At 43.4% G+C, this 27,768-nt stretch overlaps 1 protein-coding gene and 1 long non-coding RNA gene across 4 annotated transcripts in view; one reads left to right on the forward strand and one right to left on the reverse strand.

The window, feature by feature from the left end:
- On the reverse strand, nt 1-18,802 carry LOC128334825 (uncharacterized). Its single transcript, XR_008311407.1, has 2 exons — nt 18,524-18,802; nt 1-485 (listed from the first exon to the last, which is right to left on the reverse strand). It is a non-coding gene; the product is annotated as an uncharacterized LOC128334825 (long non-coding RNA).
- Nucleotides 18,780-27,768, forward strand: part of GREM1 (gremlin 1, DAN family BMP antagonist) — a 15,040-nt gene continuing 6,051 nt past the window's right edge. The window contains exon 1 of one of the 3 annotated variants that reach the window (XM_053272149.1): nt 18,780-18,909. The gene's annotated coding sequence lies outside the window, so the exon portion shown is untranslated. The other 2 variants (XM_053272159.1, XM_053272167.1) reach the window with 2 other exon arrangements.

Consider the following 27,768-nt stretch of genomic DNA (forward strand, 5'->3'; position numbering starts at 1 on the left):
TGCAGGACTGACGCTTTATTTTAATCTCAAATTATTATATATGAATAGCAAATAATATTCATCTTGCATACATAAGATAGATAATTTGCAGCTTTCACCTAGTATGTACAAAATAAAACCACTTTTAAAAACTTAAAAACACTTATGAGTTCCATATCAATTTAACTGAGAACTTTGAATATACCTTATCACACTACTGCAGAAGTCTATGTGTGCTCCAAGTGGAAAACACATATTTAAAACATCAGGTACATACAAAGTTGTTTTAAGGAGTGAGCTTCTCCATCCACTTCAGTGGAGGGGGCCGTACATCAGAGCCTCTGCAGCCACCAGAAAGTATGGGATCTGGGTAAGGATGTTTTTACTTCTTGATCCTTCCCTGGGAAGAATCCCGGCCCCTCACAATGTAGTTGCTTCTTCAAGAACTTTCAGTGCTTGACACCAAAATTGCCACGTTTTGGGAATCCAGAATCAGTAATGTGTTCCTACAAAAATATAGGGAGGGGAGAAATGGGACAGGAGAGGCAAAGGTAACACAAGGATGAATGTGAGCAAATGCAATTATGTATATTTAGGCTTTATTTTGATAGAAGATGAAGACTGAGGGGTGAAGCCCAGGGCTTTGTGGAAAAGCATTCATTATATCCTTTGCTAAGTAGGGTCCACCTTGGTGGAGCTGGGGCCATAGTTCTGTGGCAAAGCATCTGCTTGCATACGAAGTCCACGGTTCAATCCTTGGCATCACCAGGTATGACTGAGAAAAACTTCTGCCTTGGAGAGCTGAAACCTTGGAGAGCTGCTGACAGTCAGTGTAGACAAGTCTCCATCACTTCAAATGTGACTAAAACATTCCCTGATTGTGCTGTTTCCTTGGACAAGATTGCGATTGATATTGAAACATATTTTGTAAAGGCAGGATCCCTGCATCTGGATTTCCAGCCCACAATGTTCCAAGATATTAGCACAAATGAGTGCTGAGATGTTAAATGCCAATCAACATGGCAGGGGGATGTTGTTATTACATATTACCTCTGGAGGATCCCTACAGAGAAGAACAAGGAATAAAGTGCAGTAATCATCAATATATATTTAAAAAGTCAGTTAGGTGAAATAAATATGGTGGCTGGCAAGATGCGCAGCCTTCTGGAGATGGAAGAAGGGCTGCAGGTCCACAGAGAAAGAGAGTCTTCAACATGCCTGTGCTACAGGAACAAGGAGCAAGGTTTTCATGCAGGAGCAAGGTTTTCATGCAGTATTTATTTCAGTGTTACAGCTATCTAGAATGGTCAACCTGTCCAATATATACAGATACCAATATGCTGAGTATTTATATACCACTTTACAATAAAAGTTCCCAAAGTAGGTTACATAGAGAAAATAATAATAAATAAATAAATTCCTAATGTAGATTAGGAGCAGTAATTTTTCGTGAATGGCTGAGATTATCTCAGATGTTACTTTTATGTTATTTCTTTCTTTGTAACAGGAGTATTATTAATGACTGATGCTTCTTCCCTCTGTCCAGTTTTGTGACACCTTAAACGTTGACCAACTAATACAATTGACCAGTCACCAGGCATTTATTTGGCATTGTTAGTGCCTTAGGTGGTAGAACATAGAAATGACAGATAATGAGTAGCAGAAGTGATGAGGAAGGGATTGGACTAGAATTATTCAGGAAAAGTTTTGTATGGCCTAGGCTATAGGCAACAGGGTTGACAGAAATAGCTACAGGGTGAGACAGAGCCAAAATTGAAAGTATATAATCTGTTGAAGTCTGGATGATAAAGCTGTACTATAGGAGCAGAAGTGGTTTGGAGTAGCAAATTCGGTGACATACAGTATATATTGGGTAGAACACACTGCCACATGCCTGAGGAAAACAGTGACTGGGAATGTACTTCCAAAATTGCTGCAGCTTTTATAGTGCAAAATTTGTCATGACTTAATTGCTGTTGCCTGACACTGAAAGCTTTTTAATAGAGAAAGCATGCCGAAAGTGCGGAGAGAAAAGGAGCTCTAGGCTGTCTTCCCCCCTCAAGTCCTGCTATGCTACCTCATCATGGTGGGGTGATGTTCCTGGGAGGGATAAGTGAAGTACGCCAGGAGGTATACTCCCAGTAGGGTCACCCAAAGCGCGAAGGTCATCCCAGCTGCCTTGCTAAAGCAAGCAGGCACCTATATTGGGCATCAGCAATATAGGAAGATGCTGGAGGTGGATGATCACTTCAGTGACAACGGCAAAGGCATCATTTCAGATTGTGCGGGAGAAGGCAATGGTAAACCACTCCTGTATTTTACCAAGGAAACCACATGGAAAGACAAAATGGAATAACTGTTGATGTAGTGCTGGATGATGGGCCCCTCAGGTTGGATGGTACTCAACTTGCTACTGAGGAAGAGCTGTGGATCTCTCAGAGTACCAATGGTGTTTATGATGTGGTTAGACTAAAGCCTTTTGGACGTCTAGCAGCTGATGTAACCATGGGGGGGGGGGATCTGAAGCTGCAAAGACAGAATTACAATGGGAACATGGAAAGTAAGAAGCATGAATATGGGAAAGCTGACACAGTGAAAGATGAAATGAATCGACTACAGATTGACATCTTGAGCATCAGTGAATTAAATGGACTGGAATGGGACACTTTCAGTCAGAAAATCATACCGTTTACTACTCAGGACACGAAAAACAAAGAAGGAACGGTGTTGCTTTCATAGTCAGGCAGGATATAGCAATGACAGTACTTGGGTACAATGCGGTCAGTGACCAACTAATATCAATTAGATTTCGTGGACAACCCTTTAACATGACAGTTCTTCAAGTCTATGCCCCAACGACTGATGCAGAAGAAGAGAAAGTTGATGAGTTTTATGTTCAAGTTCAGTCTGAAATTGACAGAACATGCAAGTAAGATGTGATGCTGGTGGTTGGAGACTGGAATGCCAAAGTTGGAGGAAAACACAGTTGGACTTTATGGCCTAGGAAACAGAAATGAAGCAGGAGAATGACTTCTTAGTTTCTGCCAATTCAATTATCTCTTCATTGCTAACATATTCTTCAAACAACCAAAGTGGCACCTATACACATGTACATCACCAGATGGACTACACAGAAATCAAATTGATTACATTATTGGTGCAAGGAGGTGGAAGAGCTCAGTTATAACAGCAAAAATGTGGCCAGGAGCCGATTGTGGAACAGATCACGAACTGCTCATGTGCAAGTTCCAAGTCAAGCTAAAGTGGAAAAACAAAGCTATCCAGCTTCCACGGTATGATCTTGAGAATGTACCCACCATTTTCAAGGAGAACGTCAGGAACCACTTTGAAGTTCTGAACCTCATTGATAGGGAACCAGAGGAGCTGTGGAATGAAATCAAAGAAGTTGTTAAGGACGAATGCAAAAAGAGACTGCCAAAGACCAAGGAACAAAAGAAAGCAAAATGGATGTCAGAACAGACGGTGGAAATTGCCAAGAAGAGGAGAGAAGCCAACGTCAAGAAAGATAAAGACCTCAGGAAGGAACGTAATAGAGAATTTCAGAAAGCTGTTAGAAGAGACAAGGAGCAGTACTACAATGACATCTGTAAAGACCTTGAGGATGGAAATAGGCACAAGGAAAGTTTTCCAAAAGATCTCTGAACTCAGAGGGAAGTTCCAACCTTGAATTAGTATGTTAAGGGATACCAAAGGACAGATCGTAACTGAATCAGAGAAGAAGATCAAATAGAGATGGAAGGAGTATACTGAAAATATATACAGCAGAGACGTCAACATCCAAGATACTCTAGAAGATATTCCCTACTTGCAAGAACCTCTAGTATGGGAAGATGAAGTTAGATCAGCACTTCGGTCATTACCAAGTCGGAATGCTACAGGAATTGATGGAATAGCTACAGAAATATGGCAGGCAACAGAAAAAGAATCAGTCAAGGCTCTAACCAAACTATGCCAGCAAACTTGGAGAATGACACAGTGGCCAACAGATTGGAAGAGGTCAGTCTACATACCCATACCAAAGAAAGGAGACTTAGCAAATTGCACAAATGATCACACAATAGCCTTTATTTCACATGCTAGCAAAATAATGCTCAGGATCATCCAACACAGATTAGAGCCCTACGTGGAAAGGGAAATGCCAGATGTTCAAGCTGGTTTCAGAAAAGGCTGAGGAACAGGAGACATCATTTATTTATTTGATTTATATACCACCCTTCCAAATTGGGTCAGGGTGGTTCACAGCATGATAAAAACAAAACAATTAAAATCAAACTATTAAAACACAATAAAACCAATAAAACAGCTAAAAGCCCTGAAAATCAGGGCAACAATTTAAAGCAATTTTAAACAGTTAATCATTTAAAACCCTGGAAGGCCAGGCCAAATAGGTAGGTTTTAAGGGCTCTCCTGAAGGATAGCAATGATCTCAAATTACGAATTTCTGCCGGGGGTGCATTCCACAGTCCAGGAGCAGCTACAGAGAAGGCCCTGCGTCGCCACCAGACGAACTGGTGGCAACTGGGAACAGACCTCCTCAGATGATCTTAACATGCGGTGAGGATCATGTAAAAGTAGGCGCTCTCTTAGATAACTCGGACCTAAGCCGTTTAGGGTTCTAAAGGTAATAACCAGCACTTTGTATTTTGCCCGGAAACATATCGGCAGCCAGTGTAGCTGTTTCAAAACAGGCATCATATGGTCTCTCCGGGTTGCCCCAGAGACCAACCTGGCTGCTGCATTCTGAACTAACTGAAGTTTCTGGACTATGTACAAAGGCAGCCCCACATAGAGCGCATTGCAGTAGTCAAGCCAGGAGGTTACCAGCTGATGCACCACTGTTTTGAAGTCATCCTCTCCCAGGAATGGGCACAGCTGTCGAATCAGCCGATGCTGATAGAAAGCACTCCTGGCCATGGCCTCCACCTGGGATCCCAGGGTGAGGCCTGGGTCCAGGAATACTCCCAAGCTGCGCACCTGCTCCTTTTGGGGGAGTGTAACCCCATCCAGCACTGGGAGATCTAACTCATCTCTCAGATTCTGAGCCCCCACAATGAGCACCTCCGTCTTGCTTGGATTCAGCTTCAATTTGTTATCCCTCATCCAGCCCATTACTGCCTGTAGGCAGGCATTTAGAGAACGAGTACCATTTCCTGAAGATGAAAAGGAGAAGTAGATTTGGGTGTCATCCGCATTCTGATAACACCCAGCACCAAATCTCCTGATGACCTCACCCAGCGGTTTCATGTAGATATTAAAAAGCATTGGTGACAGAATGGAGCCCTGGGGGACTCCATATAATAGCTCCCGTTTTGAGGAGCAACTGTCACCAAGCTCCACCATCTGGAATCTACCCGAGAGATAGGAGCGGAACCACTGCAAAGCAGTGCCCCCTATCCCCAACTCCCCCAGGCGATCCAGAAGGATACCATGGTCGATGATATCGAACGCCACCGAGAGATCCAGAGGAACCAGCAGAGTCACACTCCCTCTGTTGATTTCCCAGTAAAGGTCATCCATCAGGCCAACCAAGGCTGTTTCAACCCCATAGCTAGCCACAAAGCCAGTTTGAAATGGATCTGGATAAACAGTTTCCTCCAAGACTGCCTGGAGCTGGTCGGCCACCACCCTCTCAATCACCTTGCCCAACCAAGGGAGACTGGAGATTGGCCTGTAACTGTCCATCACTAGGGGATCCAAAGAAGGCTTCTTTAGGAGTGGTCTAATCAATGCTTCCTTCAAACAAGGGGCTACCCTACCCTCAGTGATGCATTTATGATATTAACTAGGCTATCTCCAACAATCTCCCTGCTAGATAGAAGCAGCCAAGTTGGGCAAGGATCCAGAGAACAGGTGGTAGGCCTCACCACCTCAAGCAGCTTCTCCACATCCTCAGGAGTCACAGATTGAAACTGATCCAATCTAATATTGCAAGAGGGATTACTGGACACCTCCTCCATAGACCCTGCAAAAACAGTGGAGTCCAAGTCGGCCCGAATACAGGAGATCTTGTTTGCAAAAAAACCATTAAAGGCATCACAGCAGAATGACCCCGGGGACTGATTTGAAGTAGAAGGAGCAGAAATCAAACTCCTCACAACCCAGGATAGCTCCGCTGAGCGCAAACCTGCAGCGCAATGCGCGCAGACCAAACGCTCTTTTTTGCTGCACGCACCACGACCGCATAACTCTTCAAATGGGTCACATGCTGTATCCTGTCAGATTCAAACCGAGTTCTCCTCCACTTGTGCTCTAGTCGCCTACCCAACCGCTTCAGCCCCTGCAACTCCTCAGTATACCAAGGGGCCATTTTTGAAGCAGGTCGGAAGGGACGCTTAGGAGCAATCATGTCTACTGCCCTGATGAATTCCCTGTTCCAGGTTCCCACCAGGGCATCGACAGAATCACCGGCCGCACCAACGTCAAAATCCTCCAAGGCCTTTTGAAACCCCACTGGGTCCAGCAGCCTTTTCGGACGGACCATCCTAATAGGTCCACCACCCCTGCAGGGGTGGATTGCAGCTGTGAGACCAACCTTAACTAGGTAGTGGTCCGTCCATGACAATGGGGAAACCACAGGATCCCGCACCCACGGAACACCCCCCTGATCTGAACAAAAGACCAAGTCAAATGTGTGGCCAGCAACGTGAGTTGGTTCAGAAACTAACAGGGATAGGCCCATAGTTGTCATGGGCACTATGAACTCCTGAGCCGCACCAGACAAGCCAGTTCCAAAGTGAATATTGAAGTCCCCCAGCACTAAAAGTCTAGGAGACTCCAACACTAACTCCGTGACCAGCTCTGTCAGCTCAGTTAGGGAGTCGGTTGGGCAGCGGGGTGGACGGTACACCAACAGAATCCCCAATCTATCCCTAGTTCCAAGCCACAAAAATACACACTCGATATAAGTCAGCTGTCTCACAGGGGCCCTGGTAAGGGAAATGGTATTCTTATGGACCACAGCCACTCCACCCCGCCGCCCACATCCTCTAGCCTGCTCCACGACAGAATTCATTCATTCATTCATTTGATTTCTATACCGCCCTTCCGAAAAATGGCTCACGGTGGTTTACATGGAGAAATAACAAACAAATAAGATGGAACCCTGTCCCCGAAGGGCTCACAATCTAAAAAGAAACACAAGATAGACACCAGCAACAGTCACTGGAGGTACTGTGCTGGGGGTGGATAGGACCAGTTACTCTCCCCCTGCTAAATAAAGAGAATCCCCACATTAAAAGGTGCCTCTTTGCCAAGTTAGCAGAATAAACTGGTGGGAGAAGCTGAGCCCACACAGGACCACTCGCCTCCCCCAACCAGGTCTCAGTTATATATGCCAGGTCAGCTCCTGAATCAACGATCAAATCGTGGACAATTTCAGTCTTATTCTGAACTGACCTGGCATTACAGAGGAGCAAGGCCAGACTCTGTGGGTCGTTGGGGCTGCTTCCCGAGGCCTGAGAGTTGACAGAGCAGTTGGAAGTGGAAACAGTTACTAAATTACTAATTTCCCTTCCCCTGTAATGGCCAGCTGCTCTGCCAGTGCCAATTCTTCTATTCCCCACCACAACAGTAATAGCTGCCCCAGAAACGCTGGGCAGAAACGCTGCCCCAGAAATGCTGATGCACACTGGATAATTAAGAAAGCCAAAGAATACCAGAAAGAAATCAATATGTGCTTTATTGACTACAGAAAAGCCTTCGATTGTGTCAACCATGTCGTGGAATATTCTTAGGAAAATGCGCGTCCCAGAACAGATGTGAGATCACTGTTCTCATTGGAAACCTATACACGGGAGAGGAAGCCACAGTCCAGCTGGAACATGGTGAAACAGACTCGTTCCACATCGGCAAAGGAATAAGAAAAGGCTTTCTCCTTCTTTATTCAATGTATATGCTGAACATATATTGAGAGAAGCTGGATTGGAAGAAGATGAGTGTGGTTTTAAAGTTGGAGGGAGAGACATCAGTAACCTGCGCTATGCTGATGACACCACTCCGGTAGCTGAGAATGCAGATAGCAATAGCAATAGCAAGAGCACTTACATTTATATACCGCTCTATAGCTGGAAGCTCTCTAAGTGGTTGAGCATATTTAGCATATTGCCCCCAACATTCTGGGTACTCATTTTACCGACCTTGGAAAGATGGAAGGCTGAGTCGACCTTGAGCCCCTGGTCAGGATCGAACTTGCAACCTTCTGGTTACAGGGTGGCAGTTTTACCACTGTGCCACCAGGGGCTCATTGATGATCTGCAAGCTCTAGTAATGAAAGTCAAGGAGCACAGTGAAAAAATGGGACTACAACTAAATGTAAAGAAGACTAAACTGATGACAATGGGCACTGCAACCGGCCTCAGAATTGATAATGAAGACACTGAAGTGGTGGATAGCTTCTGCCTTTTAGGATCGACCATCAACAGTAAAGGATCCAGCAGTCAAGAAATACGCTACAAAATAGCACTTGGTATGGTTGCAATGAAGGCCTTGGAAAGGATATTTAGATGCCATGACATGTCTATATCTACAAAGATTAGAATCATTTGGACAATGGTTTCCCCTGTGACACTCTATGGATACGAAAGCTGGACTTTGAAGAAGCAAGATAGAAAAAGCATTGACGTTATTGAACTTTGTTGCTGGAGAAGACTTTTGAGGATACCATAGATAGCCAGGGGAAAAAACAAATGGATCATAGAACAAATCAATCCAGAACTTTCACTCGAGGCACAAATGACCAGGCTCAAACTTCGGGCATACTTGGGACACATTATGTGAAGATCCAGCTCCCTTGAGAAGTCCATAATGCTGGGGAAAGTTGAAGGAAAGAGAAGAAGAGGATGACCAGCAGCAAAGTAGATGGACTCGCTATGACAACAATGAATGCATCACTGAGAAACCTTAAAGGACAAGCTGAAGACAGATCATCCTGGAGAGAATCGATCTATGTGGTTGCTAAGAGTTGACACCAATTTGACAGCACTTAATTAATCAATCAATCAGGCTGTTTTAGTTGCCATGGGATTTACAAGTTTAATATAAACTAGATTCAACTATGATAGCTCACGATTCATGAACTTAGCTGGATGGCAGCTGCTTGAAATATGTTGCTATCCTGAAGCAGAAGTGCGGGTGGAGTCCTGTCACTGAAACAGCAGATGATGAAGACAAAAAAAGAGGCCTGCATCCTTGGCACAATAGCATATACTCTGAAAACCATACAACTCTTTCTTTAGAGAGCTAATATAAATGTATTTGCTAAGATACTGAGCTATAGTGGAGCAACTAAACTGGAAAATTAAGCTGAATTGTGTGCACTTTGACTCACAAGCATGAAATTTTGCAGAAATGTTATCAGGTATGTATGGTTTAATAAAGTAAGATTGGACACCCCCCAAAATCCAAAATGGTGGCCAAAAACAAATATGGTGTAAACTGTTAAAAATCATAAGAATCATTAAAACAGTGGCAAAGACCTGAGATTTTGCACAATGTTGTCAGATGTTTCTGGATTTAGAAAGTAATATTAGGCACTCAAAATTCCAAGATGGTGGCTGAAAATCCAAGATGGTGGTTAAATATAGATATGGCGTTGAGATATTGAATGTTTTAAATCATCTGACTCATAATGATACAGGCCTAAGATTTGGCAGAAAAATTGTCAGATGTTTATGCTTTTAGCAAGCAGTATTAGGCACTCCCAAAATCCAGTGTGGTGGCTAAAAATCCAGTATGGGGCTAAATATGAATATGGTGGTGCAATATAAAACATTAGAAGTTATCAGAATCATTCAAACATTGATGCAAGCCTGAGATTCAGCAGATGTGCTGTCAAATTTTTATTGTTTTGAAGTAGCCTCAGGTACCCCCCAAATCCAATATGTTGGATAAAATTGTAATATGGAGGCTAAACAGAAATAATGGGTCACAATCTTAAAATTCTTCAGAGTTATTTGAATTGTGATATGAAATTGGGGGAAAATATCATTAAGATTGTATGGAATGTATTTTATCTGATGGAACTGAGTATCAGTATTTGTAAGAAGACACATTTCTTCAAAAATTGAGACCAAAAAAAAATATCTTACTCTTAATTAACAGTGCTTACATTACTATACAGTTCCATGAAGTCACTGACTCCTTAGGGCCAGAAAAATTTAGTGGATTACCCTTCTTTCATGCATTTGCTTGCTGTGGTACCATATATTTCATGGCAAGAAATCTGTGTGACATGCATGGAATGTTTGATGATGTGTCGAGTGTCTTTACAAAACTGAGTCAGTGCTCGGCAGTGATTGAAGACCAAGATCTCAGCATCTTGGAGAGGCTTGTGGTAATCATGTATGACAAAGGTAGTATAGCTGTGTATGTGAATGATGCATGACTAGAATTTTTGCTAGAAAACAAAACTCCTATTTGCCTATTTTGATGACTGAGGGTGACCTCTTACTGCACTCAAAGAGGGCTGAATTCCAGGCAAGAATATTATGGGGCCAAACAACTACATTCCAACTGAATATACCAGGTCCCTCTGAGTGAGGATGAAAAAAAGAGGGAGGAACATAGAAAATCTATTGGGCAACTATTCCACCTGTGGAATGCTGCAAGGAACTGGCAAAATGTGCTTGCAAAACTGACTGCAAAGGAAGTTATAAATGTATCAAAAGTGTCCTCAACTGCACTGGATTGTGTAGCTGTACATGCTTGGGTTAGAAAGCTATCATTTGCCTTTGTTTTATTTCATTAATCCATTAAGTCAGCCTCGCCATTTAAGTAATTTGTTGTATTCAAATAGTTTTGTTCATAATTTATTCATAAATCTAGAAGTTGCCGTAAGCAGTGAAGTGGCCATATTTGCAGATGATACTAAACTATTTAGGGTAGTGAATCCAAAATAGATTGCAAGGAGCTCCAAAAGGATCTCTCCAAACTGAGTGAGTGGGCAACAAAATGACAAATGCAGTTCAGGGTAAGCAAGTGTAAAGTGATGCATTGGGGCAAACAAAAACAAAAAAACCCAGCTTTCCATATACACTGATGTGGTCTGAGCTGTTGGTGATTGACCAGGAGAGAGATATTGGGGTTGTGGTGGACAGCTCATTCAAAATGTTGACTGAAAGTAGCTGTGAAAAATGCAAATTCTATGCTTAGGAACAATAGCAAGAGGGTTGAAAATAAAACTGCTAATATCATAATGCCCTTATACAAATCTATCGTGTGGCAACATTTGAACTACTGTGTACAGTATTGGTCACTGTATTTTAGGAAGGATATTGTAGAACTGGAGAAGGTGCAGAAGAGGGCAACTAAAATTATCAGGGGTCCAGAGCACCTTCCTTATAAGACAAGGCTACAGCATCTGGGGCATGGAGTAGAAAGAATGGTAAGAGACAAATGTTTCACCCTCTCTCACAGCAGTAGAATCAGAGGTCAATCCGTGAAGCTGATTGCCAGGAAATTTAGAACCAACAAAAGGAAGTATTTTTTCACACCTTATATAATTAATCCATGGAATTCTCTGCAATGGAATGTGGTGCTGGCCACTAGCTTGGATGACTTTAAAAGAGGCTTAGAGAAATTCATGGAGGACAGGTATATCAATGGCTACTAGTCTGATGGCTATAGGCCACCTCCAGCCTCAGAGGCAAAGTGCCTCCAAATATCAATTGCAGGGGAACAATAGTAGGAGAGAGGGCATGGCCTCACCTCTTGCCTGTGGCCTTCTCAGAGGCATCTGGTGGGCCACTGTGGGAAACAAGATGCTGAACTAGCTAGGTCTTGGGCCTGATCCAACACACTCAATAGATCTATAACACTCAATACAGCTGCATAGCAATGTAAGCATTATTTATGAGTAAGATATTTTGGCTCAGTTTCTGAAGAAATGTGTCTTGTTACAAAAAATGATACTCAATTCCATCAAATAAAATACATTCCATACAATCTTAATGATATTTTGTCCATTTCATATCACTATTCAAATGACTCTGAAGAATTTTAAGATCATGACCCATTATTTCTGTTCAGCCACCATATTACAATTGTATCCACCATATTGGATTTTTGGGGTGCCTAAGGCTACTTCTAAAATTAGCATTTGACAGCACTTTTGGTGAATCTCAGGTCTGCATCAATGTTTGAATGATTCTGATAACTTATAACATTTTATTTTGTACCACCATATTTATAGCCACCATACTGGATTTTTAGCCACCACATTGGATTTTTTTGGTGTCTAACATTGCTTTCTAAAAGCATAAACATCTGACAACCTTGCTGCCAAATCTCAGTCTATATCACTATGAATCTGATGGTTTAACATTCAACATCTTCCTTATGAGAGGTTACAACACCTGAGGCTTTTTAGTTTAGAAATGGCAGGATGCCTCTGAATACCAGTTGCGGGGGAGTAAGAGGAGAGAGGGCATGCCCTCAGCACCTGCCTGTAGATTTCCCAGAAGCACCTGGTGGGCCACTGTGTGAAACAGGATGCTGGACTATATGGGCCTTGGGCCTGATCCAGCAGAGCTGTTCTTATGTACTTATGACACCATGTTTATGTTTAGCCACCACTTTGGATTTTTAGCCACATTTTTAGCAAAATCTCAGATCTTGGTTGTGGGGCTTGTGTGCTCTGAGGAAGGTGAGAGCTATGCCAGAAGTCCAACCATACTGACAGGTCTCACCAGAGGAGCCAGACAAAGAGTGCCTCTCCCATCAACAATTTGGTGAGACGTAACTTTAATAAATCTATACCGGATCGGTTGTCACCCGGGTCAACAAGGACCGCGCCAGGTGCTGGAGTCCCTGGACATCTGGTGGCAAGTGGACAACAGGACTCAGGATCTTCAGTTGAGCAACCAGGGCTGGAGACTGCAAGGTTACTGGAAGAAACGTCGCTTAACCAAAAAAATATACGAAAAATGCCAACAAGGAAATAATGATCTGCTATTACAAGTCTAGTCCAACTAGAAGAGGCTATTTTAAAAGAATGTACCAAATTTGGAAAGAGAAGCATCCAGATACAGAAATCACAGAACAAAGGCTAGCAGACCAGAGAAGATTCATAATAAGAAATAAAGTATTCACAGAAGTAGAGCTGGAAGAACTGCAGAGAGCAACACAGGCTCAAGATATGGAAGAAGAATAACCACCAAATGAAGAAGTAGCTCAGGCGCAGGTGGAGGAGGTGTTGGAAATAGAGGATGCCACTGTTGCTGAACTGTTTCAAAATCAAAACCAGGCAACCTCCCCTTTGCCTTCACCTCAAAAACCCAAATGCCGTTTAACAGAAAAGCAACAAGAACTAAAGCAAAAAATAACTGAGCACATGAACCAAACAACCACCAGGGTTCGACTTCCAGCTCTAAAAACAGTTGCCAAAAAACAACTTGCTCAAGCATTAAAAGATATAAATGCTGAACTTGCAGAAATAACAACCAATAATTTGCAAGAAACAAACCAACTAATGTACAGTGCAGCAACAATAACAACACAAGAGCTTGGATCAGTGGACCTGTAAAAAAAAGAAAGCAGTATATCATCTAAATGGAAGATTCGATTCGAAAATAAAATCTCCAGGCTTAGATCAGATGCTAGTAAATCGAAAGATATGAAAGACAAGAAGCTGAAGAATGGAAACACCAAAGAGTATCTGATCCAAAAATACCACCTAGATTCAAGGAAAATTAGATAAGTCCTGGAAATAATAAAGCAGCAAATAACAGCAGTGTCAAAGAAGATTAGCAGATACGAAGCCAGAACTACACAACACGGGCAGAATCTCCAATTCCAGTCGAATCAGAGATGTTTCTACCAAAGCATAGAAGGAGAAACTGCAAGAAAAGTAGAAACACCAAATAAAGAAGAAAAAGTGCAATTCTGGGGGAAATTGTGGGACAATCCTATAGATTATAATAAAAAAGCAGGCTGGGTGAAAGAGGTTGAAAAATGTAACCAACAAATGCAAGTTCTAATAATAACACCAGAATGAATAAGTGAAAGAGCAAAGAAAATTAAAAATTGGACTGCGCCAGGCAACGATGAACTGCATGGCTTTTGGCTTAAACACCTAACAAGCCTTCATAAACAACTATCAAAACAGTTCAATCACATTTTGCAAGGAGGTGATATTGAACAATGGCTAACAACTGGGAAAACTCATCTCATCATGAAAGACCCAGCAAAAGGTGCAGTTCCAAGTAATTATAGACCGATCACCTGCCTGCCAGCCATGTTCAAATTATTAACTGGAATAATAGCAGATGAAGTCATGCAACACTTATTAACTAACAAACAGCTTCCAGTTGAACAGAAAGGAAATTGCCCAAACACCAGAGGCACAAAAGACCAGCTGCTGATTGACAAAATGATTTTAGAAAATTGCAAGAGAAGAAAAACCAATCTAAGTGTTGCATGGACTGACTACAAGAAAGCCTTCGATTCATTGCCTCACACGTGGATACTAAAATGTTTAGAAACAACTGGTGTCAGCAAAAACATTCAGATATTTATTAAAAAAGCAATGAGCATGTGGAGTACACAGTTAACAATCAATGGTGAGACACTTGGACAGGTTAGCATTAGAAGAGGCATTTTCCAAGGGGACTCACTATCCCCTCTGTTGTTTGTAATCGCCATGACCCCACTTTCACAAATACTAAACAAAACAGGCCTCGGATACCAAACATCTAAAACATCAAGTAAAATAAACTCTCTGCTGTACATGGACAATCTGAAGTTGTATGGAAAGTCCTAGTCAGAAATCAAATAACTGCTAAACACTGTCCGTATATTCAGTAGCGATATAGCAATGGAGTTTGGACTAAAGTGTGCTGCATTAATAATGAACAGAGGAATAATAATAGCAATAGCAATAGCACTTACATTTATATACCGCTCTATAGCCGGAGCTCTCTAAGCGGTTTACAATGATTTAGCATATTGCCCCCAACATTTCTGGGTACTCATTTTACCGACCTCGGAAGGATGGAAGGCTGAGTCAACCTTGAGCCCCTGGTCAGGATCGAACTTGTAACCTTCTGGTTAAGAAAATCAAAGGAATAGAACTGCCCAATGGAAGCAACATCAAGAACCTGGAAGAGAAAGAACATTACAAATACTTGGGCATTCTCCAGGCTGATAACATTGCACACACTGAAGTTTAAAAAAAAAAAAAGGAAGTGAATACATCAGGAGAGTTAGAAAAATCCTAAAGTCCAAACTCAATGGCGGGAACACCATACAAGCCATAAACACCTGGGCTATACCTGTTATCAGATACACTGCAGGAATAATAGACTGGACCCAGGCAGAGCCAGAGACGCTAGATCGTAAGACCAGGAAAATCATGATCATCAATCATGCTCTGCACCCCCGCAGTGATGTAGATAGGCTATCTCGCAGCTCAGGTGGAAGAGGAATGCTGTAAGTCCATCAAACAGTAGAGGAGGAGAAGAGAGGCCTTGAAGAATATATCAAGGACAGTGAAGAAGATGCACTTCAAATGGTCAATAACGAGAAACTGTTCAACACCAATGAAACAAAGCAGGCCTATAAGAAAGAACAAGTCAAGAACCGAGCAGAAATATGGAAAAATAAGCCACTGCATGGTCAATATTTGCACAATATAAGTGGAAAATCAGTCATCACCAAGACCTGGCAATGGCTTAAGAATGGCAACTTGAAGAAAGAAACAGAGGCTTTAATACTGGCTGCACAAGAACAGGCACTAAGAACAAATGCAATAAGAGCAAAAGTCGAAAAATCAACAACAAACAGCAAGTGTATGTAAAGAAGGAGATGAAACCGTGGACCACCTAATCAGCTGTTTTAAAAAGATCACACAGACTGACTACAAACAAAGGCATGACAAGGTAGCAGGGATGATACACTGGAACATCTACAAAAAATACAAGCTACCTCTAGCCAAACATTGGTGGGACCATAACATTGAAAAAGTTGTAGAAATGAAGATGCAAAAAAACTATGGGACTTCCAACTACAAACAGACAAACATCTGCCACACAATACACCAGATAGAACTGTAGTCAAGAAGAAAGAAAAACAAATTAAAATAACCGACATAGCAATACCAGGGGATAGCAGAATAGAAGCAAAAGAAATAGAAAAAATAACAAAATACAAAGATCTACAAACTGAAATTGAAAGGCTGTGGCAGAAGAAGACCAAAATAACCCCAGTGGTAATTGGCGCCCTGGGTGCAGTTCCAAAAGACCTTGAAGAGCACCTCAACACCATAGGGGCCACAGAAATCACCATCAGCCAATTATAAAAAGCAACTTTACTGGGAACAGCCTATATTCTGCAACAATATCTATAACAACAGCAACAACATTGATAATAAAATTCAGCCATCCCAGGTCCTTGGGGAGGACTCGATGTCTGGATAAAACAAACCAGTCAATAACACCTGTCTGACTGTGTAAACAAATAAATAAATAATTTATTTATTCAATTTCTATACCATCCTTCCAAAAATGGCTCAGGGCGGTTTACACAGAGAAATAATAAATAAGATGGATCCCTGTCCCCAAAGGGCTCACAATCTAAAAGAAACATAAGATAGCAACAGTTACTGGAGGTACTGTGCTGGGGGTGGATAGGGCTAGTTACTCTCTCCCTGCTAAATAAAGAGAATCACCACATTAAAAGGTGCCTCTTTGCCAAGTTAGCAGGGCTTATGATTTACACCATGATACCATATTTGTTTTTGGCCACCATATTGGATTTTTGGGAGTGTTCAGTCTTATTCTCTTAAATCATAAGATACCTGACAACATTTCTGCAAAATCTCATGATTGTGCATCAAAGTGCACAATTCCATTCACTATTTGCCTCACTACTATAATTCCGGTTCTAATCTCACCTCTACCATGAACTCATTAGGTAGTTTAGTCATGGGCTCTTAGCCCCACATTTTCCATATAGGGATAATAATACTCCACTGTTTTTCTGGGTTGTTGTAAGGATTGCAACAAGATACTACATGATGTGATATACCTTGAACAATCAAAAGTGCTATATACATGCTAAGTATGATATTCTTGAGGGCCTTGGTGCATGTCTGAACCCTCCCAAATGAAACCAAACCCTCTCCATCTCTGGTTGTTTTTAAATGACTTTTGAAAACACACCTGTTTTATCTGGCTTTTAGTTTACAATGTTTTGAAGTTTTAAAGTGTGATGGTAATTTTAATTTGTTTTTACATGGTTTTTTGGTTTTAATTGGTGTTTGGTTTAAATTTTAAACTGCCCTGAGATTTTATTTAGGGCAGTATAAAAATATGAATGAATGAATGAATGAAGTATATGATGACACGCAGCATATTCAAAAAGTATGGGGAAGAAGATAGAGAGTGAAATCTGACGATTGAAGAGCCCATACAACTTCTGGTTGTATTTAACTGTTGGTCAAGCAACAGTAAAACATTTAGAAATTTCAACAGTCAGGTTCTTGTCTTTTGCCACCATAAGCAACTCCAGCAAGACAAAGTGACAAATGTCAGTTAATGCAAATGGCAATAACAGCTTTTTCTGTACTACTACAGGGCCATAATTAGTCTCTTGTTGATCAGAATATCTGCTTATGCTGATTAACATTAACAATCCACTAACTTCTGGGTAATTCAGTAAGATTCCTCTAATGTAAATGTGGTTTGCACTTTGTGGATTAATCCCAGAGTTAGATTAGGCATACTAGGGATTGCAATCTCTGTGTGGTTGAAATGCTAAAAACCTGGGCTTGTGGAGAGAGGGAAGTTTCCAGATATGAAATGATTTCATTCAACTAGATCCTTTATGTGTTTACTTGAAAGTAAGTTGCACTGTGTTTAGTATGGAACCTACTCCCAAGCAAGTGTGCACCGCCTGCAGCCTCAGAGGGACTGGAGTACCTCACTCCATTCTCTAGGGCATTCTCTCTCTGCTTCTGACATGTGGAATCAATCAAAACCGGGCCTGGACTGTAAAGTGTGTGGGGACTAGTTTTTCTTGTGATCATCATATTTAATAATTTTTATTATGCACCTGCACCAAATGGATTTAAAAGGTTTTTAAAAAATGAACAAAACCCTGCTCACCAACTTTTGCAGTCTTACAAAATTATCATTTAGTAAAGTGAGGAAATGCTTGACTAACAAGCAGAAGGTTGCCAGTTCGAATGTCTGCTACTATATCCGGCAGCAGCGATATAGGAAGATGCTGAAAGGCATCATCTCACACTATGCGGGAGAAGGCAATGGTAAACCCCTCCTGTATTCTAACAAAGAAAACCACAAGCCTCTGTGGTCGCCAGGAGTCGAAATCGACTTGACGACACACTTTACTTTACCTTTAAGGTATAAGCATTGCTTAGAGCCAGCTATCCTGACTGACAAGAGTGGCTCAGCTTTTTACAACTCTGGCCCACCAACACCACCAACCCGCCAGAGGACCGGCGCTGCAAAGAGAAAGAGAAAAAGGAGGACGGGGGCCTGGGGCTACATGGTCAGCCACTCTCTTTTACCATCTCTTTTGCAGTTGAGATTTTTCGGGGCGCTCCTCGCCCACGTGGGCGCTCGGCTTCTTTGCCCAGCTCTAGCTCCTGGACGACGAGAGGTTCCGGGAGCAGCCGAGAGCGTGGGCATCTTGGGGACTGCGAGTTCTCCCTGGCGGTGGCTGGTGGAAGCGTTTAGGGGGCGGATTGGGAGGCCTCCTCTGGCCAATGATCTGGAGAGCCGCTCTCAGCTGGCAGGCATTTAAATGGGAGCCAGGCGCGATGCGCTCTCAATTTGGAGGCAGGAGCCGAGCTTTCCTTTCCCCCGATGGGCTCCTGTAGCAGAAACAGCAACTGCCCCGCGTGGTGAAGTGCATCAGCCGAGAGGGGAAGTTGTGGAGCAACGTTCGCAACAGGTGAGGAGGTGCCAAGGGCGGGATCGGGACTCCAAGGGAAGCAACCAAGCCACTTGGTACTGCAGCACTGGGGTAGAACACCTGGGTGGGAGTGAAGACGCGTCCAGCCCTGGGCTATAGGGTGTAGAGGCGCTTGGCTTGACTTTGGAATAGATCCATTGGATCGATGGAATTACTCGTGGCATAAGCCTGAGGGAAGATAGCTGCCTGTCTTCATTTCTGCGCAAATTGATGCGCGTCACTGAATGACCCCTAACTTCTATTCTGCGCAAGGGAATATTCGACTTCAGAGTAGAACTGTTGATCAGTGAATTCATGTGTGGCACACGCCAGAGGAAGAGAGATTTCTGGATTTATTTGACTAGAGTAAGTCTCGGACGATCCCGGATCTCTTGGAATCCTTTATGAAATGGCAAATTAATCTATCATCGGAAAAGGTCTCTGTCTATACCACTATGGTATTTAGCCGCTCAACTCACGTACATTTTATTCGCAGTGCAAATTTCTGATCTGTATTTTGAAGAATAGGATCTGTCTGGCTTTACCTGTGGCAAGCCCAAGGCTGCCCTTTGGCGATTTTCTCACAAGTGATGCTGCTTCAATAGGTCTTGTCTTTTCAGCATCCCTCATTCTAATGAAATTATTGGCTGGAACGTCCCATTAAAAATGGGCTTCCTTACCTGCACTAACAAGGCTAACGCTTGATGCATTCCAGTCTAAACAAATTCGGCATTGCTTGACAAAACATCCTAAAACGACGTCGCGTGTGAAAGTGGCACTAACCACTGGAAGCCTGCCTGCGCGTGCGTTTTCGGAAGCAAGCCCTCCTGAGTTCAGGGGGATTCACTCCCAACTTCTGTCCAAGACTAAAGTCCAATAGTCCGGTCAGAACGGAAAGGATGGAACAGAGTGGGATTTACTTCCGAGTAAGGATCGGGCTGCGCCTGCACTTATTTTCTGCGCCTGTAATGCGACGGCACAGCCTGGTTTTGCGAAGGACTCTTTCCCACGACTCCTCCCGCATCCCATCCACATTCGCATATTGTAGTCGAAACAGTGGGAGATGATCCCAGGCGTTTCTTGCGCCCTGTGACCCAATTAGCATTTATTCCTATGGCTCCAGCTTCTAACATTGCCAGACCATTCAAAGGCTCGGCTCCAGCCCAGTATGCATCCACTCCTTCGGGTCACAAAGGGGACCGGCCGGGCATGGTTGTCACTAGGAAGGGGCAAGGCCAGCAGGGACAGCACGCCAGTCACCACGGTGGCAGCCCAAGACTCAGTCTGGGTTGGACCCGGAGGAGGTGAAAGTTCGCTGCCCTGCACCGAGACCGCTCAACAGATTGCGAGGAGCGCGGCTGGCCAAGCTGCAACTTACGCTCAAACGGCTGCGGCCTGGCGGCGTAGCGGGGCCGGGGGTGAAATTCAGCCTGGGCGACTTAAGGAGCAAGTCCTTTGCGGACGGAGAGAGCCCCCTCTCGCTCCTTGGCGGTGGGAAGCGGGACGGAGTGTGCAGAGGCCCAAACTAAGGGCCAGTCCAGAGCCGCCGCCGCCACGTCCAGTCTGGGTCCCAAGGAAGTGGAGGCGGTGCGGTGCAGGGGCGCATCGTCTGAGCCCGGGTAGGTGTGAGCTCGGAGCTTCGCGGAGAAGGGCGGGGGCGGTAAAAGCAGGCTGCCTGCGGGGCTGGTGCGAGCTCCAAAGAGCCCGCGAAGAGTGCACGTGGCGGGAGAAGCGCCCGATTGGATCACCCGCCGCTGTTCAGGCGACCCTCGAAAACGAGTCCCGGAGCCCCTCCAGAGTTGCTCTGCTGGGGCGTGTTTCTAATGCAGCCGGGCAGAAGGCGAGAGACCTCACAAGGACACTCTCCCCAAAGTAGTGAGTTCATTTCCCACCAGTCTCATGATCTAAGATTGTCTGGGTTGGGCCCGGTTTCATCTCCACGTGGGGAAACGCCCGGATTCTGTAGTGAGGGGACGCAGCCTGCCTTCCACCACCTTGCAATACATACCTTGGCTTTTCTAATCTATTGGCATGTATGCATCTTTGTATTTTATTACATCTTCTGTCCATGTGGGATGCACTCTGCTTATAGTGACTCATAGTCTGCTGCATACTGTGTGTTGTGTTGCTGGTCATCGACTGTAATAAAGTTTAGCTATCTGTGTAATCTGTCTGTCTAAGCTTTCATTTCTGCACTCCAGAATCACTGCTGCCTCTCAGTTTCACTAGTGGAAACAGAACCTCCACTTCACCCTTGGATTAATGGGTCCCATTTTCAGTGCTGCTCTGAGTGAAGGGCAGCAGAATGTATGTGCTTCCTACAGTACCTGGCATGGATTCTAGCCTGCCAGTGGTGGCATGGGGGGGGGGGATGAGGAGGGTGGGCACAGCACAGAAGGGGCAAAGTGCGTGTATGGGTGAGCGGGTTGTGTCCCACATGCTGGATTTCTGACCCAGAAATTGGGGTGGGGGAGGTAGGGGCAGCCTACCAACCCTGGTAGGCTGCCCCTTTAGGCTTTGATCACAAGATTGTTTTTTGTTTTTTTTAAAGAACTTTAACTCCACCCTTCACTGCAGTCCGGGTACCTTAAAATGTAAACAAGCAATATAGTTAAAAACAATAAAACAGCAAATCAAAACCTTAGAGAGGAAAAGCCCAGTGGTGGGGAAAGCTTGTCTAAACAAAATTGTCTTTAGCAATCATTTAAAATATGGCAGGGGCAAAGGGAATGGCTATCCTGAAGAAGAGATTCCACAAGGAGAATTCCACCTGCAGAGAAGGTGTTGTTTACTCGTTAGTGTTTCCTTAAGGAGTTTTCCTTAAGGAAACACTAACATCGAAATTTTGTGAATGCTACAAAAGCCCATACCTCAGTCACCAGCCTGCAGTTCTAAAGAACTGATTTGCAAACTTCAGTGAAGCTTATGGGTCTTTTTATTTTTTAACAAAAGTTGTTCTCTAGTTGATAAGATCTCTGACTGGCTTACAGTCCTCTGTCCCTGGAGCAACCACCCACTTCGACTGAATCTGAATCTAGTGGTAAACCTGAATCTTCAGATCACTGTCTGTTCAAATCACGGTCTTTCCCCCCTTCCTTTCCATCTTATCCTTGCAGTGTAATCAATATTTGTAAGCCTCTAAACAGAGTCTCTGAGCATTACAAAGATTAAAAATGAACACTCCATTTACTTGCAGGCTTACACAGTTTTAAAAGGACATGAAACACAAGGAAAAGTTTATGGAAGGATCAGAGAAAGCTGATTATATGGGGAACACTTGAGTAAAAGGGGATCTTTTATTGAACATGATGATGGATGGAGCAAAGTGGGTGTTGATAGGGGAGTCATTCCAGATATATGGCACAACTGATTCATGGCCCACTGAGGCCCAAGTATTTTGATGCTGCTTTACTTAGACTGCAATATTAATGCTTTCTTACTTGAAACTACTTCTCTTTCAGTTGTTGTAATTTAGGATATTTATATTTATATCCTCCTCTTCCTCCAAGAAGTCCAGAGCAGTGTACATGACCTATATTTATCCTCACAACAACCCTGCAAGGTAGGTTAGGCTGAGAGATAAGTGACCGGCCCAGAGTAACCAAGTGAGTTTCATGGCTGAATGGGGATTTGAATTCAGGTCTCCCTGGTCCTAGCCCAACACTCTGACCACTACATATGGCTTTAAAAAACAACAACTAAACTCAAACCAATTTATATAGCAAAAGGAATAAGAAAACAAGGCTATTCTCACAAGGAGCCTAATCCAGGCTAGGGCAGGAACAAGTCCCACCTGACCTGACTTTTTACCCTGCCCTTCATTTATTTATTCTATTTTATTTATTTATTTATTTCGTCAGGGTTTAGGGCACCCCCTGGTGCTAGGGTAGTGTGTATGCTCGTACTGCACGCAGTCGTAGACTTCCCCCTCGGGCAGCAATTCTGGTCATGTGCACGACCCCATTGATTGCCTGTGCCAGGGTGCTCACAACCTAATAAGAAACACGAGATACAACAGCAACGACCACTGGGGGGCAATTCTATGTGGGGTATGAACAGGGTAGTTATGACTATGACGAACATTTTTATACTACTTTATCAGGCAGCAGCGATATGAGAAGATGCTGAAAGGCATCATTTCATACTGCATGGGAGGAGGCAATGGTAAACCCCTCCTGTTTTCTACCAAAGAAAACCACAGGGCTCTGTGGGCACCAGGAGTCTAAATCAACTTGAAGGCACACTTTACCTTTTTCAACAGAAGTTCTCAAACCAGCTCACCTAAACGGTTCACAATCTAAAAAAGAAACATAAGATAGACACCAGCAACAGCCACTGGAGGGAGGCTGTGCTGGGGATGGATAGGGCCAGTTTCTCTCCCCCTGCTCAGTAAAGAGAATCACCACTTTTAAAAGGCGCCTCTTTGCTCAGTTAGCAGGGGATCTGTTAGTTAATGTACCAAGTTCTGCTCCGTGTTCTGTCGGCATTGACATCATTAACACACAATCTTGAACATACATTTTACATTGTAGAAGATTATATGGAAACCAAAGGCATTTGGGTGTCTTTGTGGCTGACCACAACAAATATTTATATACCGCTTTCAATAAAAGTTTCCAAGGCAGTTTACATAGAGAAATAATAAATACGTAAATAAGATGGATCCCTGTCCCCAAAGGGGGCTCACAATCTAAAAAGAAACACAAGAGGGCCAGTTACTCTCCCCCTGCTAAATAAAGAATCGCCATATTAAAAAGGTGCCTCTTTGCCCAGTTAGCAGGGGTTACATACAAATCTGTAGACACATACAGTTATTCACACATTATATTCTATGCACATAGAGTAGTATACTTCCTATCTGTACCCTGAATTTCAGGTGCCCTGTACCTAGATTCACTCTGAAACTGAACATAGGTACAGGCATTCACACAAAAGCTTGGACATGTGTACAGACACCTGTATGCACATCTGATATAATGCCCAGATAGGGCTCTTGTCCTTTCTGAGGGGAGCTGGATGATGACTGAGAGAGAGTGTTTACATTAGTTTATTGTTTCTTAAGAACATAAGAACAGCCCTGCTGGATCAGGCCCAAGGCCCATCTAGTCCAGCATCCTGTTTCAGACAGTGGCCCACCAGATGTTGCTGGAAGACTACAGGCAGGAGTTGAGGGCATGCCCTTTCTCTTGCTATTTCTCCATTGCTTAGATACCTTCCTTAGATACCTTCAGTGAAGTACAATATAATGTAAATACTCCCTATGAATGGCTACTTATTGCTCTGCTGCTACCACTCCACTGATCCTTGCCTCATTGGGCTCCAGATGACCGTTGAGGCAAGCTTTCAAATTACATCACATTAAGAGTGGCAAAATCCCAAGCAGGCTCCAACATGTGGGGGTAGGCAGACAACAGAATGGCAGATTAGATCAAAGTAAGTGCAAAATTGGCACAAACACTAATTTCACATATGGCGATAAGATCAGAATTGGCTATAATAACCACCCAGGAAAGATCTTGAAAAGCTTACTGCTCGTTGTATGTGTTGCAACAGCAGAAAATACATATCCAATTTTGGAAATTATTAAAGTGGTTGAATGTAAATCGGCAAGTGTTGCAATGCCACTGTGTAAATCTCTGATGTACCTACATTTGGAATTTGGTTTTGGTCTCCCTGTCTCAAAAAGGTTATTGTTGAACTAGAGAAGATACAGAAAGGAGCAATAAAAATTATCTGCATCTTACCCTATAAGCAAAGTTGAGGTTCTTTTAGAAGAAAGGCAATTAACAGGAATAAACAAGATAGAAGCCTATATTTCAAATTGTTTGGAGACAATTTTTTCTCTCTCGACACTTGAACATGAGTTGTCCAAGGAGATTGGCTTTGCAATCAATCAATTCAGACAAAAGTACTTCTTCCATTTGATGCATAATATATGGAATTGATTGCCACAAGTTAGCTTGGAGCTCATTGATGGATATGTGAAACTAATAATTTTGTTTTGGCCCAACCTTGCAGATCACTATTCTGGTACCCACCCACACATTTTGAAATTGCCCAGTTGTTTAGGGCCAACAAGAGGAAGTATTTTTTTCACACAGCGCATAATTAAACTATGGAATTCTTTGCCATGGGCTGCGGTGATGGCCACAAGTTTGGATGGCTTTAAAAGGCGCTTAGACAAATTAATGGAGGACCGGTCTATCAATGGCTCCTAGTTTAGTGGCTATAGGCTACCTCCAGCCTCAGAGACAAAATGCCTCTCAATACTAGTGGCAAGGCATGCCATTGCCTCTGGGCTCCCTAGAGGCATCTGGTGGGCCACTGTGTGAAACAGGATGCTGGACTAGATAGGCCTGGGGCCTGATCCAGCAGGGCTGTTCTTATGTTTGGAAAGTTGTCACCCTGAGTAATATTGGGCCATCTGTAGTATTGGCTGGTTGTTCAGATGGCTGTTTAAAAGATTAGACTTAATCATGGATGATATGTAACCTGAATATTCAGGAGTGATCTATTCTTCTTCAGTCATCACGTTGTGCATTCTCCAGGATCTTCTAGCTAGCTATTGGTGGAAACATAAGTGAACTAGATGGACCCAGTGATACATGGCCCCTTTTGCTCCAAAGGCTCACCTTCTTCACCCTTCCCTACCTCAACTGGCTTTTGACTGCTTCATGGTGGACTTTAAACCTAAGACCAGGGCTCAGTCCTGGAACTGGTTTGGTGTGTTAGTGCTCAAAGTGATGTGAATAGCACCTTAGTTTCATGTTTGTAACAAAGTTCTATAATCACAATATTATCTGGTTCTTGAAAACATAACTAGCCTGCAACTGCAAAATGGCATTTACAAGAAAACATTCTTAATTAGGACTGAAAATTAGTTTCCGAAAACTCTTTGCTTTGGAGAAATGGCACTGAAGATGAGGATTTCTTGAGATAGCATACACTTCCAAAGCAAAAACTCAAAGATGAACTCTGACCACATTTACTTTGAAGTAAAGCGATGATGGCCTGTTCGGCCTGAACTGTTCATCTGCAAGGGATCTCGGACCTAAGTGATCAAGCCTTGGCAAACTTGGATGTACTTTGGAAGCCTTGGATGTACAGGTCGCCTATTCGCATTCATCCTGAAATGGAAATTCATATTGCCTGTACTAAAGCCAATTGTGCTTTGGGGCAAGGTATTTCTTGTAGAAACTGCTTGGACACATATGCCTTGGCTTGTGATCCTGTGTGGTTTGTAACCACTGCTCCAGATAGACAACAGAGCAGCAAGGTATGTAAAGGTATACAGTTTTGCCTGCATAATATCACCCAGGGGCATAGCTAGGGGAGAGGGGGCCCGTGTTCACCCCTCTCTTTGGTGGCCCCTCAGAATGAGAGAGATAATGAAGAAAATAGGGAGGGGTGGAGCTGGGGGTCCCTTTGGAGCTGGGGGCCCGGGTTCTTTGAACCCATTCATTCAGTTATAGCGACACCCCTGATATCACTTCTTTTCTGATAGAAAATATTTTGGTGTAGTTTTTTTCCAAAGAGCTCAGTACTGACCTAGACCACTCCTTCTCTGAAGCCTGAGCACTTTTACTACTTCTACTACTACTTCTTCTACTTCTTATATACCATTCTTTAACCACAGTTCTCAAAGCAGTTTACACAGAATAATAAGTAATACATAAATAAGATGGCCCACAATTGAAAAAGAAACGAGGCAGATACCAGCAACAGCAACTGGAGGGATGCTGTGCTGGGGATGGATACTTGTTCTCCCCCTGCTAAATAGAAGAGAATTGCCACTTTAAAAGGTATCTCTTTGCTCCATGAGCAGGGGCTAACTCTCTGTATGAAGATCTCCTTTTAAAACCCTCATCAGACTGCAGATCTATAGGAAATAATGGCTGAAGCTAGGGGTGTGCATAGAACCGTCTGGCCCGGTTTGGTTCGAGGCCAGACCGGCCTAGAATGGAACCAGGCCAGTTCGGCCCGGCCCCCCATCGACCCCCCCCGGACCAGTCCACAATTTTTAATATATAGATAGATAGATAGATAGATAGATAGATAGATAATAAGTACCTTTAGCCCCTTCTGGGGGCTTGCTGAAGCCACGGGGGGTGTCCGCGCGGCTTCCCTCTCCCCCCACCAGCCTTCCTCATCACCACCGCGGCCAGGTAGCTTGAGCATTTTCGGCCCTTTCGGGCCTCCATAAGAGCGCACGGCCACTGCACATGTGACAATGCACTCTGTGAGGCCGTGGCAGCCGCGCATGTGCCAATGCCCTCTGCGAGGCAAAATGGCGGCCACGCGCTCTTACGGAGGCCTCACGCAGACAGCCCCTCCCTGAAGCTTCAGCAAGCCCCTCAAAGGGGCTTAAGATACTTATTATCTACTTTTAATTTTTTAAAAAAATTTGCGGACCGGCCGGACCAGACCCAGCAGTCAAGTTGCAGTCCGACAGAACGGGGTGTGTGTGTGTGTGTGCGTGTTTCGGTTCAACCCCAGACTGGACCGCCAGACCGGTCTGCACATCCCTAGCTGAAGCCATGTTGTTTGTAATAAGTAGGAATACCAATAATAATTATAATAAAATATTGATACCAATAATAACCTACAGAACAAAGTGCATTCATTTTTGGTTGGCAGAGCCAGCGCTAGAAAGAGAGCACTCTAACTCCTTTAAAAATAAAGGTGTGTGTGTGTTCAATGCATCCAGCTGATAGCAAATGTTAATGTGAAAGTGGCATTTGACTGTGATCTATATAGCAGCTACTGTACTATATTTCCCAAGAATTGAGTGCTGCTGGGAATGATCACAGTACAAATGCATCTTAAACTACATGGCATTAATGTTTATGCATTCCTCTA

This window comes from Hemicordylus capensis, chromosome 1, assembly GCF_027244095.1.
Source record: "Hemicordylus capensis ecotype Gifberg chromosome 1, rHemCap1.1.pri, whole genome shotgun sequence".
NCBI lineage: Eukaryota > Metazoa > Chordata > Lepidosauria > Squamata > Cordylidae > Hemicordylus > Hemicordylus capensis.